Below are 16,731 nucleotides of genomic sequence, written 5' to 3' on the forward strand. Positions count from 1 at the left end.
AATTATTCAAGATGTATTATAATTGTCATACAGACCTAAACCATGCTTTGTATCTACACTTAATTGCTTTGGATCCTCACAAAAACCCTTTTGATATATTCGATGTCATTTGTATTTTATACACAAGGAAATCATTGCTTAAAGAAATAACTGACCACCCTAATATCCAGTATCAGCACAAGAACCTCTTAATTTCAAAGTAACCAATTTTTCCATCTCACCATATTGGCCACCATGAAGGAAACCAGTTGAGAATCTGAATTATTACTAAGCTATGTGTTACTACCTGTGTATTCATAAATCCTGAGAGCATAAAGAAAGGAATAGTCTCTTATGGGATAAAATAAGTTATAGAAGACCTTTTAGAGAAACTAATTTTTAAAATATATATTATAGTTGTACATATTTCAGGGATACATGTGTTATTTTGATACACATATGCAATGTGTACTGAACCAGTCAGTGTAGTTCGGATATCCATCACCTCAAACATGTATCTTTTCTTTGTATTGGGAACATTACAATTCTTCTAGCTATTTTGCAATATATAATAAGTTGTTATTCACTACAATTTCCCTACTGTACTACCAAATACTAGAACTTACTACTTTCATCTAACTGTATTTTTGTACCCATTAACCAACTTCTCTTCATCCTTCCTTCCCCATTTCCCTTCCCAGCCTCTGGTGAAATTTGGTTCTAATATAAGCAATTAAGTAAAAATTCTCTCTAAACACTACTTTCTTGCGTGCCACAAATTTTATGTTTTGTTTTTATTATCTTTAAATTCAAAATATGTTCTAATTTATCTTGTAATTATAACTGCAAAAATAAAAATATTATGTTGTTTAAAAATTTAGAAAAGTAGAGAAACTAAATTTTTAATTAGGCCTCAAAGGAAATAGTGGATTTCTATTGGTTGATGATAATTTCTGCAGAGAAACCAGTATAAGTGATGAGAAGGTAGCAAGAATATGCAAGATTTTAGTGGATGATTATAAAGGAGGGAGAGGCTATGTTTGAAAATATCCATCAAGGTTTACATATTATAAATGAAATGATTTTATGTCCTGGTTATTTTGTTTTTATCTAAAATATGATTGGGACACACTTAAGAATTTAAACAGAGGCATTATATTATGAAAAATGTGAGTATTTTTGGAAGTGCTAATGCTCTGTTTCCTACTATTAAATATAATATTTGTATTTTTTTCTATAGATGCTTTGTCAGGTTAAGGAAATTTTTCTCTATCCTTAGCTTACTCTGTGTGTGTGTGTGTGTGTGTGTGTGTGTGTGTGTCCATGAATGGATGTTGAGTTTTGTTGCATTTACTGAGGTGATCATGTGTTTTTTTCTTTTATATTGTAAATATCGTGGATTGTATTTGTGGGTTTATCGTGGATAGTATTTGTGGGTTTAATATTTATATTAAACTGGCATTGCATTCTTGGGTTAAACCCTACCTGATTATGATGTATTGTCCTGTAAATATATTATTGAATTAGATCTACTTATATTTTGTTAAAGATTTTTGCATTTAGGTTTATGCGAGACATTAGTTTGTAGTATTCTTTTCTTGTAATATCTTTTCTAGTTTTGGTCTCACTTTTAGGCTAGGCTCATAAAAACAGTTGGGAGATGTTCTGTTGTTCTCTGTTTTTTAAAACATTTGTGTTAGATTGGCAATTTTTTTCTTCTTGACATGTTTCCTACAATTTACCAGTGAAACCATCAAGGCCTGGAGTTTCCTCTGTGGGAATCAATTCAAGTTTATATATATGATTTGGGATTGAGTATTTTGGCGCAAGTTTTGGTCATTTGTGTCTTTTATAAACTTTGTCCATTTCATCTTAGTTGTTGAGTTTACTGACACTACATTGTCTTTATTACCACCTTTTTAAAGATGTATAGTGATGTTTCCCCTTTCATCCTTGGAATTTGTAATTTATGTCTTCTTTTTCTCTTTGATAAGTCTACCTTGCTATTGTTTCAATTATTTTTTTCTGTTTTCAGATTTTTATTTCTTTTATTAGCCTTTCTTTCTCTCTTTCTTTCTTTCCTTCCTTCCTTCCTTCTCTCTCTCTCTTTCTTTCTTTCTTTTCTTCTTATCCTAGGTTTGATTTGTTCTTCAGTTTTTAACACAAAGTGGAAACAGGTTATTGCCTTAGATATTTTCCCCCTAACATATATATATTTATAGAGGGGAATTTATATTTCCCTCTATATGAGGCTCTGGCTGCACTCTGAAAATTATGATATATTTTCAGTAACATTCAGTTCAATACATTTTCTAATTTCCCTTGTGATTTCTTCATGATATAAACCATAGCTTATATTAATAAGTATATTGTTCATTTTATAAATATTTTGGACTTTTTAAGATATCTTTTTTTTTTTTCTTTTTTCTTTTTTTTTTTTTTGAGGCGGAGTCTCGCTCTGTCGCCCACGCTGGAGTGCAGTGGCCGGATCTCAGCTCACTGCAAGCTCCGCCTCCCGGATTTTATGCCATTCTCCTGCCTCAGCCTTCTGAGTAGCTGGGACTACAGGCGCCCGCCACCTCGCCCGGCTAGTTTTTTGTATTTTTTAGTAGAGACGGGGTTTCACTGTGTTAGCCAGGATGGTCTCGATCTCCTGACCTCGTGATCCGCCCGTCTCGGCCTCCCAAAGTGCTGGGATTACAGGCTTGAGCCACCGCGCCCGGCCAAGATATCTTTTTGTCTTTGATGTCGAATTAATGTTTTTGGTCAGAGAGCATGCTCTGTATTGTTTTAATACTTTTAAATTTGTTGGGACTTGTTTTATTCCTCGTTGTTTGAACTTTCACGAAGCATGTTCATGTGCATCAGAACATACCTGTTCTGCTGTTGTTACGTAGATTATGACATGAAAGTCATTTTGGTTAAGTTGATTGATAATTTCTATATTCTCAATGATTTTCTGTCTTTTTTGCATATCAATTATGGAAAAAAGAACCCTGAAACCTCCAATTGTTACTGGATTTTTCAATTTTCTTCTTTCCATTGTATCAGTTTTTGCTTCAGGTATTCTGAAACTCTGTCTTTAGGAGCAGACACATATAGGCTTTGTTATTTCTTGATATTTTTCTTAATGAAATATTTCTCTTTTTATCTGGTAATACTCTTTGTCCTGAAGTCTACTTTGACTGATATTAATATAGCCAGTTCATTTTTTCTTATAATTGGTATTTGCAAAGTTTATCTCTTTACATCCTTTTATTTTTAACCTGTTTCTGTATATTTAAATTGTGTTTTGGTGGATAGCATATAGTTGGATCTCACCCATTTTTACCCATTCTTGACAATCAGGATTTGAATCGTGTAGATTCCAGGTAATTATTGATATGGTTGCATTTAATTCTAGCATCTTGTTGTTTTCTATTTGTCCCATCTGTTCTTTTATTTCCTTTATTTTTGCTTTCTATTAGATTTATTGACTGTTTTCTAGTATGACACTCTATCTTCACTATTTTTTTCTTTAGTATTCAATGATTTTTAAAAATATGTATTTATCAGTCTGTGTTCAACCAATAATTTACCACTAAATACATATGAATATTATAAAAGAGTATTTTCAATTCTCTCTTCTGTCCTTGGTGCTATTTTTGTCATTCATGCATTTCACTTCTACATGTATTGTAATAGTGCCCCACTAGGCATTATTATTTTTGCTCTACGTAGTCAATTACCTTTTACAGAAAAGTAAAAGAAAACAAAAAATTCCTATAACTTACCTAAAAATTTATTATTTCTGATGTTTCTCATTTCTTTATATAGATCTCAGTTTCCATCTAGTATTCTTTTTCTTCAGTCTGAAGAACTTCTTTTGTCATTATCTTCATTGACTGTCTGATGGAGAAGTATTTGTCACCTTTTGTTTGTCAGAAAAAGGATCCTCTCTTCATATTTGAAGGCTATTTCACTGGTTATGGAAATTTAGGTTGAAATTTTTTTTCTATCACTATTTTAAAGCTGTTATTTTTTTGTCTCAGACTTGCATTATTTTTGACTGAGAAGTTTTCAATCATTCTAATATTTGCTGCCTGGTATCTATCTTTTTTTCTGTCTGCTTAATTTTTTTCTCTTTATTACTGGGTCTAGCACATTAATTATAATGCATTTTGGTTTAATGTTCTTTCTCTATTCATTTTAAAAAATTTTTTTTGGTAGAGATAGGGTCTTGGTGTGTTGCCCTGGCTAGTCCTAAATTCCTGGCCTCAGGTGATCCTGCTACTTTGGCTTCTTTGTCTGTACATTGATGATGTTCTTCTATTTGTGTTTACCATTTCAATCAAATTTGGAAAAAGAAATCTACCACTCTTTATTCAATATGTTTTCTGTTACTTCTCTGTCTGGGACTGCCAAATACTGTCCCGTAGTTCATTGATACTTTATTTCTCATCATTTCTTTTTTAAAGTCTCTGTTCTTCATGGTGAGTAGATTTTATTGCTAGGCTTTCATTTTAAGTGGTCTTTTCTTCATTGTGTTATCTGCTTTTAATCCTAATCAGTGAAATTTTCATTTTAGATATTATATTTTCCTACTCTACAAATAGTACTTGGTTCTTCTTTATAGCTTCTTTCTTGTTTTCTCATCATGTTCATGTTTTCCCTTAAATCATAAGTCTATTCATAATAGCTGTTTTAAAGTTTCTGCCTGATAGTTGATTTCTGACTTTTCAAGGTCTGTTGCTATTGATTGATTTTTCTCCTGATTACAGGTCACATTTCCCTGCTTCTTTGTATGTGTAATTTTTTTTTATTGTATGCTAGGCATTATGATTCTTACGGTATTGTAAGTCTGGATTTTGCTGTCTTCCTTTAAACATATTACATTTTGTTTTGGGTAGTCAGTTACACTGCTTGTAATTCAGACTGATATTGTCAAGTCTTGTTATTTAGCGTCATTAGGATGAGCCTAAAGTTGTCTTTACTCTAGAGCTAGTATAGCCCTACTACTAAGGCTTTACCCCTTCTGGTACATCTACAGAATGCCCTAGGGGTTCACTAAAGTCTTACCACTATGGGTAGTCACATCTTAAAACATCTCTGCACCTTACACGTGTGCAGTTCAGAAAATGATGAGAGATTCTCTTGGGTCTGTTGCTGTCGTTTTCTCTAATGCCTTCTCTAATACTCCGCTCCCACCTTTCAGCGGCCGTTAAGCCTTCCCATTTCTAATCTTTGTTTCCTTATCTCAGTGAGACCATCATTCTGTCCTAGTTTCTCTCTTCCTTTTCTGCAGTGTGGAAAATGGTTCTAGGTCAGAAGCCAGGATCATGGCAGGATTCACCTTGTTTGTGTCCGTTCTCTTAAGGATCACCATCTTATGATGCCTTTTGTCACATGACTGAAAACATTATTTTATATATTTTGTCAAGTTTTCTATTTGTTTCATGGGGCAGGGCATTTCCAGTAGTATTTACTCCAGCATGGCCTGAGGTGGAAGTCTTACAAACTTTCAATATATTTTAATATGATGTGTAAGGTGTTTAATGTATAAGGTGCAGAGATGTTTAAGATGTCACCAGCCATAGTGGTAAGACCTTAAGTATGATTTTATGTTTAATATGATTTTAATATGTACATAATATATGAATTCATTTTCACTTAAAAAAATCTAACAGCAACATAACTATGCAGAATAAAAGATAGTTTTTTCACCCATCTCACCTCTTTTCATGTCATTCAGCAGAGTTACCATTTTTAGAAGTTTGATGTATATCCTTCGGTTCTCTTTTATATGAATTCGTATACACATGCAAACATATATGCAGATACATATATGCACACATACATACACACATTTTATTTACATTTATGTTTCTATGTTCATAAATTTATTTTTGTAAGCACAAAGCTAATAATACTGTAAGAATAAGTATTGTTCCACAACATACTTTTTTAACTTAGTAATATATATTGGAAATCTTGCTACTAAAATACATATAAATCTTACTTTATTCTTTTATATCGGCCATATATTCTATGGAATGGTCGAATTAAAATTGACTTGATAATGTCAGGTTTCATCATCATTAAGGTTTTCCTTTTTTTTATAAATTACATATTTTTTGAAATTTTTTTGTACAGCAACTCTTCAGATACTGAGTTTTCTTGTTGAGGAAATTCACAAAAATGTCAAATGATATGCCTGTTTATAATTTATAAATTTTTAAAATTACCTTTAAATTGCCTAAAGAACCTATTTATATTACTACTGACTATATGTAAGCCTGCTTGTTTTCTTAAAATAATGTCTTTAATTAATATAATCCCTTGGTAATTTTTATAGTTCTAGAGAGTAAAAAGTAGTTTTCTTTTCATTTGAAGTTCTCTGATTACGTTTAATGTTGAGCTTTTAACTTTGACATTTGTTGTTCATCTGTAATTTTAATTTTGTGACACACCTATGTTCTAACATGTTTTAGTTCTTTTTTTTTATTTATAGGGAGTATTTATATATATGGGATACTATACCTTATTAAGTATATTGCAAACTATTTATTCAATGATGTCTAGATTCTGAACTTTGTTTATGGTGTTATTTGTTCTAAACTGTCTTTGTTGTTGTTGTTGTTCAAATCTGACTGGCTTTTCTGGCATCTGGCTCTTGAATGTTTCTAGGGAGGTTTCTTCATTTCAAGGTCTATAAATATTTGCATGATTTTATTTTATTCTATTCATTTGTATATTATTTAAATAAACTAGAATATGTTTGTATATTGACATATGTATGTGCATTCACATTTAAAAAAAGATTTTAGTTTCTTGAGAACACTTCATTTTTCTAAATCACCTTTAGTATTACTGCAAAATTGAGAGGAAGGTACAGAGATTTCCATAAAACCCCTTGCTTCACACATGAATAGCCTCTTCCATTATAAACATTCTCCGCCAAAGAGGTACATTTGTTATTACTGATGAACCTGCATTGACACATCATTATCAACCAAAGTCTAAAATTTGTTTTAGAATTCATTCTTGGTGTTGTACATTCTATGGTTTTGAACAAATGTATAATGACATATATCCACCATTACAGTATCATGCAGAGTAGTTTCACTGTTCTGCAAATCCTTCGGGCCCTGCCTTTTCATCTCTCCTTTCCCCCACTGGCAGCCACTGATCTTTTTACTGTCTCCATCATTTGGCCTTTTCCAGAATGTGAGATGGTTGAAATCCTACAGTATGTAGCCTTTTCAGATTACTTTCTTTCGCTTAGTCATATGCATTCAAGTTCTCTCCATGTCATTTCGTGGCTTGGTAGTTCATTTCTTTTCAGTGCAAAATAATATTCCATTATTGGAATTAATGAAAACAATATTTCATTGTTTTGATGTGTAGTGCAGTTTATTCTTCCATCCACCTTCTGAAGGACATCTTTGTTGTTTCCAAGTTCTGGCAATTACGAATAAGGTTGTTATAAACGTGTATGCCTGTTTTTGTGTATACATAAGTTTACAACTCCTTGGGTAAATACCAGGGAACGTGATTACTGGATCATATGACTAGATTATGTTTAGTGTTGTTAGAAACTACCAACCTGCCTTCCTAAGTATCTGTACCATTTTCCATCCCTCCCAGCAATGAATGAGAGTTTCTATATTTTTCACATCCCTGCTAGCATTTAGTATTGTCAGTGTTCTGGGTTTTGGCCATTGTAATTCAGTGTTTTACATTTTGGTATCTTATGATGGGAGAATATTTTCATATCCTTATTTGTCATCTGTATTAAGGTCTTTGGCCCTGTTTAAGATCAGCTTGTTTATTTTCTTATTGTTGAGTTTTTTTTTTAATTAATTTATTATTATTATTATACTTTAAGTTCTAGGGTACATGTGCATAACGTGCAGATTTGTTACATATGTATACTTGTGCCATGTTGCTGTGCTGCCCCATCAATTCGTCAGCACCCATCAACTCGTCATTTACATCAGGTATAACTCCCAATGCAATCCCTCCCCCCTCCCCCCTCCCCCCTCCCCATGACAGGCCCCGGTGTGTGATGTTCCCCTTCCCGAGTCCAAGTGATCTCATTGTTCAGTTCCCACCTATGAGGGAGAACATGTGGTGTTTGGTTTTCTGTTCTTGCGATAGTTTGTTAAGAATGATGGTTTCCAGCTGCATCCATGTCCCTACAAAGGACACAAACTCATCCCTTTTTATGGCTGCATAGTATTCCATGGTGTATATGTGCCACATTTTCTTAATACAGTCTGTCACTGATGGACATTTGGGTTGATTCCAAGTCTTTGCTATTGTGAATAGTGCCGCAATAAACATACGTGTGCATGTGTCTTTATAGCAGCATGATTTATAATCCTTTGGGTATATACCCAGTAATGGGATGGCTGGGTCATATGATACTTCTAGTTCTAGATCCTTGAGGAATCGCCATACTGTTTTCCATAATGGTTGAACTAGTTTACAATCCCACCAACAGTGTAAAAGTGTTCCTATTTCTCCACATCCTCTCCAGCACCTGTTGTTTCCTGACTTTTTAATGATTGCCATTCTAACTGGTGTGAGATGGTATCTCATTGTGGTTTTGATTTGCATTTCTCTGATGGCCAGTGATGATGAGCATTTTTTCATGTGTCTATTGGCTGTATGAATGTCTTCTTTTGAGAAATGTCTGTTCATATCCTTTGCCCACTTTTTGATGGGGTTGTTTGTTTTTTTCTTGTAAATTTGTTTGAGTTCTTTGTAGGTTCTGGATATTAGCCCTTTGTCAGATGAGTAGATTGCAAAAATGTTCTCCCATTCTGTAGGTTGCCTGTTCACTCTGATGGTAGTTTCTTTTGCTGTGCAGAAGCTCTTTAGTTTAATTAGATCCCATTTGTCAATTTTGGCTTTTGCTGCCATTGCTTTCGGTGTTTTAGATATGAAGTCCTTGCCCATGCCTATGTCCTGAATGGTACTACCTAGGTTTTCTTCTAGGGTTTTTATGGTATTAGGTCTAACATTTAAGTCTCTAATCCATCTTGAATTAATTTTCATATAAGGGGTAAGGAAAGGATCCAGTTTCAGCTTTCTACTTATGGCTAGCCAATTTTCCCAGCACCATTTATTAAATAGGGAATCCTTTCCCCATTTCTTGTTTCTCTCAGGTTTGTCAAAGATCAGATGGCTGTAGATGTGTGGTATTATTTCTGAGGACTCTGTTCTGTTCCATTGGTCTATATCTCTGTTTTGGTACCAATACCATGCTGTTTTGGTTACTGTAGCCTTGTAGTATAGTTTGAAGTCAGGTAGCGTGATGCCTCCAGCTTTGTTCTTTTGACTTAGGATTGTCTTGGCAATGCGGGCTCTTTTTTGGTTCCATATGAACTTTAAAGCAGTTTTTTCCAATTCTGTGAAGAAACTCATTGGTAGCTTGATGGATGGGGATGGCATTGAATCTATAAATAACCTTGGGCAGTATGGCCATTTTCATGATATTGATTCTTCCTATCCATGAGCATGGTATGTTCTTCCATTTGTTTGTGTCCTCTTTTATTTCACTGAGCAGTGGTTTGTAGTTCTCCTTGAAGAGGTCCTTTACATCCCTAGTAAGTTGGATTCCTAGGTATTTGATTATCTTTGAAGCAATTGTGAATGGAAGTTCATTCCTGATTTGGCTCTCTGTTTGTCTGTTACTGGTGTATAAGAATGCTTGTGATTTTTGCACATTAATTTTGTATCCTGAGACTTTGCTGAAATTGCTTATCAGCTTAAGGAGATTTTGGGCTGAGACAATGGGGTTTTCTAAATATACAATCATGTCATCTGCAAAGAGGGACAATTTGACTTCTTCTTTTCCTAACTGAATACCCTTGATTTCTTTCTCTTGCCTGATTGCCCTAGCCAGAACTTCCAACACTATGTTGAATAGGAGTGGTGAGAGAGGGCATCCCTGTCTTGTGCCAGTTTTCAAAGGGAATTTTTCCAGTTTTTGCCCATTCAGTATGATATTGGCTGTGGGTTTGTCATAAATAGCTCTTATTATTTTGAAGTACGTTCCATCAATACCGAATTTATTGAGCGTTTTTAGCATGAAGGGCTGTTGAATTTTGTCAAAAGCCTTTTCTCCATCTATTGAGATAATCATGTGGTTCTTGTCTTTGGTTCTGTTTTTATGCTGGATTACGTTTATTGATTTTTTTTTTTTTTTTTTTTTTTTTTTTGAGACGGAGTCTTGCTCTGTCACCCAGGCTGGAGTGCAGTGGCCGGACCTCAGCTCACTGCAAGCTCCGCCTCCCGGGTTTACGCCATTCTCCTGCCTCAGCCTCCCGAGTATCTGGGACTACAGGCGCCCGCCACCTCGCCCGGCTATTTTTTTGTATTTTTTTAGTAGAGACGGGGTTTCACCGTGTTAGCCGGGATCGTCTCTCGATCTCCTGACCTCGTGATCCGCCCATCTCGGCCTCCCAAAGTGCTGGGATTACAGGCTTGAGCCACCGCGCCCGGCCACGTTTATTGATTTGCGAATGTTGAACCAGCCTTGCATCCCAGGGATGAAGCCCACTTGATCATGGTGGATAAGCTTTTTGATGTGCTGCTGAATCCAGTTTGCCAGTATTTTATTGAGGATTTTTGCATCGATGTTCATCAGGGATATTGGTCTAAAATTCTCTTTTTTTGTTGTGTCTCTGCCAGGCTTTGGTCTCATAAAATGAGTTAGGGAGGATTCCCTCTTTTTCTATTGATTGGAATATTTTCAGAAGGAATGATACCAGCTCCTCCTTGTACCTCTGGTAGAATTTGGCTGTGAATCCATGTGGTCCTGGACTTTTTTTGGTTGGTAGGCTATTAATTATTGCCTCAATTTCAGAGCCTGCTATTGTTCTATTCAGGGATTCAACTTCTTCCTGGTTTAGTCCTGGAAGAGTGTGAGTGTCCAGGAAATTATCCATTTCTTCTAGATTTTCTACTTTATTTGCGTAGAGGTGTTTATAGTATTCTCTGATGGTAGTTTGTATTTCTGTGGGGCCGGTGGTGATATCCCCTTTATCATTTTTTATTGTGTCTATTTGATTCTTCTCTCTTTTCTTCTTTATTAGTCTGGCTAGTGGTCTGTCAATTTTGTTGATCTTTTCAAAAAACCAACTCCTGGATTCACTGATTTTTTGGACGGTTTTTTGTGTCTCTATCTCCTTCAGTTCTGTGCTGATCTTAGTTATTTCTTGCCTTCTGCTAGCTTTTGAATGTGTTTGCTCTTGCTTCTCTAGTTCTTTTAATTGTGATGTTAGAGTGTCAATTTTAGATCTTTCCAGCTTTCTCTTGTGGGCATTTAGTGCTATAAATTTCCCTCTCCACACTGCTTTAAATGTGTCCCAGAGATTCTGGTATGTTGTATCTTTTTTCTCATTGGTTTCAAAGAACATCTTTATTTCTGCCTTCATTTCGTTATGTACTCAGTAGTCATTCAGGAGCAGGTTGTTCAGTTTCCATGTAGTTGAGCGGTTTTGATTGAGTTTCTTAGTCCTGAGTTCTAGTTTGATTGCACTGTGGTCTGAGAGACAGTTTGTTATAATTTCTGTTCTTGTACATTTGCTGAGGAGTGCTTTACTTCCAATTATGTGGTCAATTTTGGAATAAGTGCGATGTGGTGCTGAGAAGAATGTATATTCTGTTGATTTGGGGTGGAGAGTTCTATAGATGTCTATTAGGTCTGCTTGCTGCAGAGATGAGTTCAATTCCTGGATATCCTTGTTAACTTTCTGTCTCGTTGATCTGTCTAATGTTGACAGTGGAGTGTTGAAGTCTCCCACTATTATTTTATGGGAGTCTAAGTCTCTTTGTAAGTCTCTAAGGACTTGCTTTATGAATCTGGGTGCTCCTGTATTGGGTGCATATATATTAGGATAGTTAGCTCTTCCTGTTGAATTGATCCCTTTACCATTATGTAATGGCCTTCTTTGTCTCTTTTGATCTTTGATGGTTTAAAGGCTGTTTTATCAGAGACTGGTATTACAACCCCTGCTTTTTTTTGTCCTCCATTTGCTTGGTAGATCTTCCTCTGTCCCTTTATTTTGAGCCTATGTATGTCTGCATGTGAGATGGGTCTCCTGAATACAGCAGATTGATGGGTCTTGACTCTTTATCCAGTTTGCCAGTCTGTGTCTTTTAATTGGAGTATTTAGTCCATTTACATTTAAGGTTAATATTGTTATGTGTGAACTTGATCCTGCCATTATGATATTAACTGGTTATTTTGCTCGTTAGTTGATGCAGTTTCTTCCTAGCCTCGATGGTCTTTACATTTTGGCATGTTTTTGCAATGGCTGGTACCGGTTGTTCCTTTCCATGTTTAGTGCTTCCTTCAGGGTCTCTTGTAAGGCAGGCCTGGTGGTGACAAAATCTCTAAGCATTTCCTTATCTGTAAAGGATTTTATTTCTCCTTCACTTATGAAACTTAGTTTGGCTGGATATGAAATTCTGGGTTGAAGATTCTTTTCTTTAAGAAAGTTGAATATTGGCCCCCACTCTCTTCTGGCTTGTAGAGTTTCTGCCAAGAGATCTGCTGTTAGTCTGATGGGCTTCCCTTTGTGGGTAACCCGACCTTTCTCTCTGGCTGCCCTTAAGATTTTTTCCCTTCATTTCAACTTTGGTGAATCTGGCAATTATGTGTCTTGGAGTTGCTCTTCTCAAGGAGTATCTCTGTGGCGTTCTCTGTATTTCCTGGATTTGAATGTTGGCCTGCCCTACTAGGTTGGGGAAGTTCTCCTGGATGATATCCTGAAGAGTGTTTTCCAACTTGGTTCCATTTTCACCCTCACTTTCCGGCACCCCAATCAGACGTAGATTTGGTCTTTTTACATAATCCCATACTTCTTGCAGGCTTTGTTCATTTCTTTTTCTTCTTTTTTCTTTTGGTTTCTCTTCTCGCTTCATTTCGTTCATTTGATCCTCAATCGCTGATACTCTTTCTTCCAGTTGATCGAGTCGGTTACTGAAGCTTGTGCATTTGTCACGTATTTCTCGTGTCATGGTTTTCATCTCTTTCATTTCATTTATGACCTTCTCTGCATTAATTACTCTAGCCATCAATTCTTCCACTTTTTTTTCAAGATTTTTAGTTTCTTTGCACTGGGTACGTAATTCCTCCTTTAGCTCTGAGAAGTTTGATGGACTGAAGCCTTCCTCTCTTATCTCGTCAAAGTCATTCTCCGTCCAGCTTTGATCCGTTGCTGGCGATGAGCTGCGCTCCTTTGCCAGGGGAGATGCGCTCTTATTTTTTGAATTTCCAGCTTTTCTGCCCTGCTTTTTCCCCATCTTTGTGGTTTTATCTGCCTCTGGTCTTTGATGATGGTGACGTACTGATGGGGTTTTGGTGTAGGTGTCCTTCCTGATGTATAGTTTTCCTTCTACCAGTCAGGACCCTCAGCTGTAGGTCTGTTGGAGATTGCTTGAGGTCCACTCCAGACCCTGTTTGCCTGGGTATCAGCAGCAGAGGCTCAGTTGAAAATGCAGAAATCACTGGTCTTCTGTGTTGCTCGCGCTGGGAGTGGGAGACTGGAGCTGTTCCTATTCGGCCATCTTGCTCCGCCCCCTATTGTTGAGTTTTAAGAGCTCTTTGTAAATTTTGGGTAGCAATCCTTAATCAGATCAGTCTTGCAAATATTCTATCCCAGTTTGTGACTTGTCTTTTCATTTTCTTCACAGTGTCTTTCAAAGTAGAAATTTTCCATTTTAATGAAATCCAGCTTGTGAATTATTTGTTCGATGAATTACACCTTTGGTGTTATATCTAAAAAGGCATCACCCAACTCAAGGTTATCTAGATTTTCTATACATTTTAAAAATAGGATTATCAGTCTTTCTTTCTCAAAATTTTGGATGCTCATTTGTCTTTGGTTTTGCTTATTATATTTTTAACCTTGCAAACAGGTTTACAATTTTATTTAAAAGTATTTTTTATCACTTCTGAATTTTGTAGTGAGGAAAATTTTTCATAATTCCAAGTAAAAAGAAATATGTTCCTTTTTTATTTTATGTCATAATGTATCATACTTGAATGATCTTCAAATATATGCTATATTGTTAAGTTTAAGAAGCAAGGTTCAGAACAGTGTGTGTAAAATGCTGGATTTTTTTCTTAGAATGAGGTGTGTATGTATTCACATGTGGGTGCTTCTATACACATTCATATACATTTGCATGTATGTCTAAAAAGATACAGAGAAAAAGGCAATGAAAGGATAAACCAAAAAATAGTGAAAATGGTTACTTATGGGGGATGTGGGGGGCAGTTAGTATGATAGAGGCAACAGGGATGAAAGGAGGATCATCTGTCCAAATATATTCCTTGTTTTATAGTTTTGGCTTTGGAACCACATAGATATTTTATGTAATAATAAAGCAAAATTAAATCAAAATTAAATACAGCAAATCCTAAAATTAAAAAGAAAATTAAACACATGAATTTAACTGTGTATCAAGCTGATGACTTATTTTAAGTGACTTTATAGTAATACAGTTATACATCTCTAGGGGCATATATCTTAAGGGCAGAAAAATTGGAGGAAACAAATAATATTTGATACTCAAATATTAGTAATATGGTATTTTTATTTTGAAACCATAAAATTTCGTGATAAAGCAAATAAGTAATCGTGTTAAAATCTCTAGTAACCAAAATTTGTAGCATTAAGAGCAAAGATGGGCAAATATATCAAAGATATATTTAATTTGTATCTATTTAAAATTCAATGAAAAAATTAGTATGAATTTATATGTATTTTTATCCTTCAAAAATATTTGTATTTCTAGCTTTGATCAATGAAAGGACCTAGAAATATGAATAGCATCCTAGCAGTGAGCATTCATGGGTTCCAGTTGTAGTCTTTGAATACCATTTTCCACTGAGAAGAGCCAGGGCTTTTTGAAGAAATGTCTGATTCCGGATCTTGAGTAGAAAATATGACAAAAGTCTAAAACATTTGTTATAGCAGAAAGTAGCAGAGTTAAGAAAGATGGGGTTATGTCATAGGAACCAGTTTGAAGAGACTACCATTGGCCAATTTTAGCAAGGAAAAAAGACTGCTAGGATTGAAAGTCATTCAATATGTTCAAAAGCTGGGAATCATAAGGATACAAACAAAACAAAGTGAAAAAACACATCGATCACCTCTGGAGGTTACTGGGGGATAAAGTCATTTTCAGTGCTGTAATATAAAAGAATCATGTACTTATCCTATTCTTCCCATAAAAACTTTTCAAAGTAACTAAATAATTAATGAGAGGAATTTATTCTTTATAGAAGGATTTTGCTAATAAATGAAGAAAGAATAATAGACTACCGCAAGTTAACAACCTTTATTTATTAAAATAATATCTGTAGGAAATGATCATCAATGGCTACTAATATCCTCAGGCAAAACATGGATAGGGAGCAGGATACTATTAATAGACAGATCCAGCTGACAACATGTGACTCCACTGGTTAAACTTAATATTGAAGAGGGACAGCCAGTTGTTATATGTCAACTGATACGGTACCATAGGAAGTACACAACTTTTAAAAAATTGAACTTGTTCAAGCCCCAACATGTACCAGTTTATACAGCATACATGAGATAGAGGAACATATAAAATGACATTTCAGGATGCTGTTTATCAAATCTAGGTGCCAGAAATTCTCCAAGATAAATGACCCAGTTTCTTGAATAAGTAATAGGCAGGAAATAAAAATGATGGGGGAACTGTTGGAGATTCAAAGAGAAAGAAAATATCAACCCAAATGCATTATGTAGACCATGTTTGGATCTTACTTTGAAAAAACCAGTAATATAGTGATTGGACCCATCAGGGAAATTTTAACAATGACTGAGTTTTAGATGATGTTAAGGAATAGTTAATGTTTTATATGTGATATTATTGTGTTCATGCTAAAAACAATTCCTATCTCTTAGAAATACAAATGAAAATATTTACCAGTGAAATGATATAATCTCTGGAATTCCTTTTTTTTTTTTTTTTTTTGAGACAGAGTTTCGTTCCTGTTGCCCAGGCTGGAGTGCAATGGCACAATCTCAGCTCACTGCAACCTGTGCCTCCTGGGTTCAAGTGATTCTCCTGTCTCAGCCTCCCAAGTAGCTAGGATTACAGGCATGCGCCACCATGCCTGGCTAATTTTGTATTTTTAGTAGAGATGGGGTTTCATCACATTGGTCAGGAGGCTGGTCTTGAACTCCTGACCTCAGGTGATCCAGCTGCCTCCACTTCCCAAAGTACTGGAATTACAGGGGTGAGCCACTGCACCCAGCCTTCTGTTAATACTTTTAAATAATCCTGTGAAGGGAATAAACAGAAAAGATCATTATCTTGGATGACAAGTACATAGGGTTATTACAATATTTTTTACAAATTTGAGTGTTTGAAATTTTCTATTATGAACTGTTCTTAATTTTAAAAAATTCAGCTTTAATTTTTTAAATTAAAATGGAATAGAATTTCATGTCATCAAAATAATAACTTTCTTCTTTTTTTACTTTTTCTTTTTTTTTTTTTTTTTTTTTTTGATACAGAATCTCACTGTGTCACCCAGACTGTAGTGCAGTGGCACAATCTTGGCTCACTGCAACCTCTACCTGCCGGGTTCAAGCAATTCTCCTGCCTCAGCCTCCCGAGTAACTGGGACTACAGGCACACGCCGCCATGCCCAGCTAATTTTTTGTATTTTAATAGAGACAGGATTTCAGTGTGTTGCCCAGGCTGGTCTTGAAC

General features: G+C 35.2%; 1 protein-coding gene across 2 annotated transcripts in view; it reads left to right on the forward strand.

Annotated features, from left to right (window-relative positions):
• The window catches only part of RFX3 (regulatory factor X3), a 310,728-nt gene that overhangs the window by 165,681 nt on the left and 128,316 nt on the right, over window positions 1-16,731 (forward strand). The gene's annotated exons all lie outside the window — the stretch shown is intronic.

Source organism: Macaca mulatta, chromosome 15 (genome assembly GCF_049350105.2).
Source record: "Macaca mulatta isolate MMU2019108-1 chromosome 15, T2T-MMU8v2.0, whole genome shotgun sequence".
Taxonomy (NCBI): domain Eukaryota; kingdom Metazoa; phylum Chordata; class Mammalia; order Primates; family Cercopithecidae; genus Macaca; species Macaca mulatta.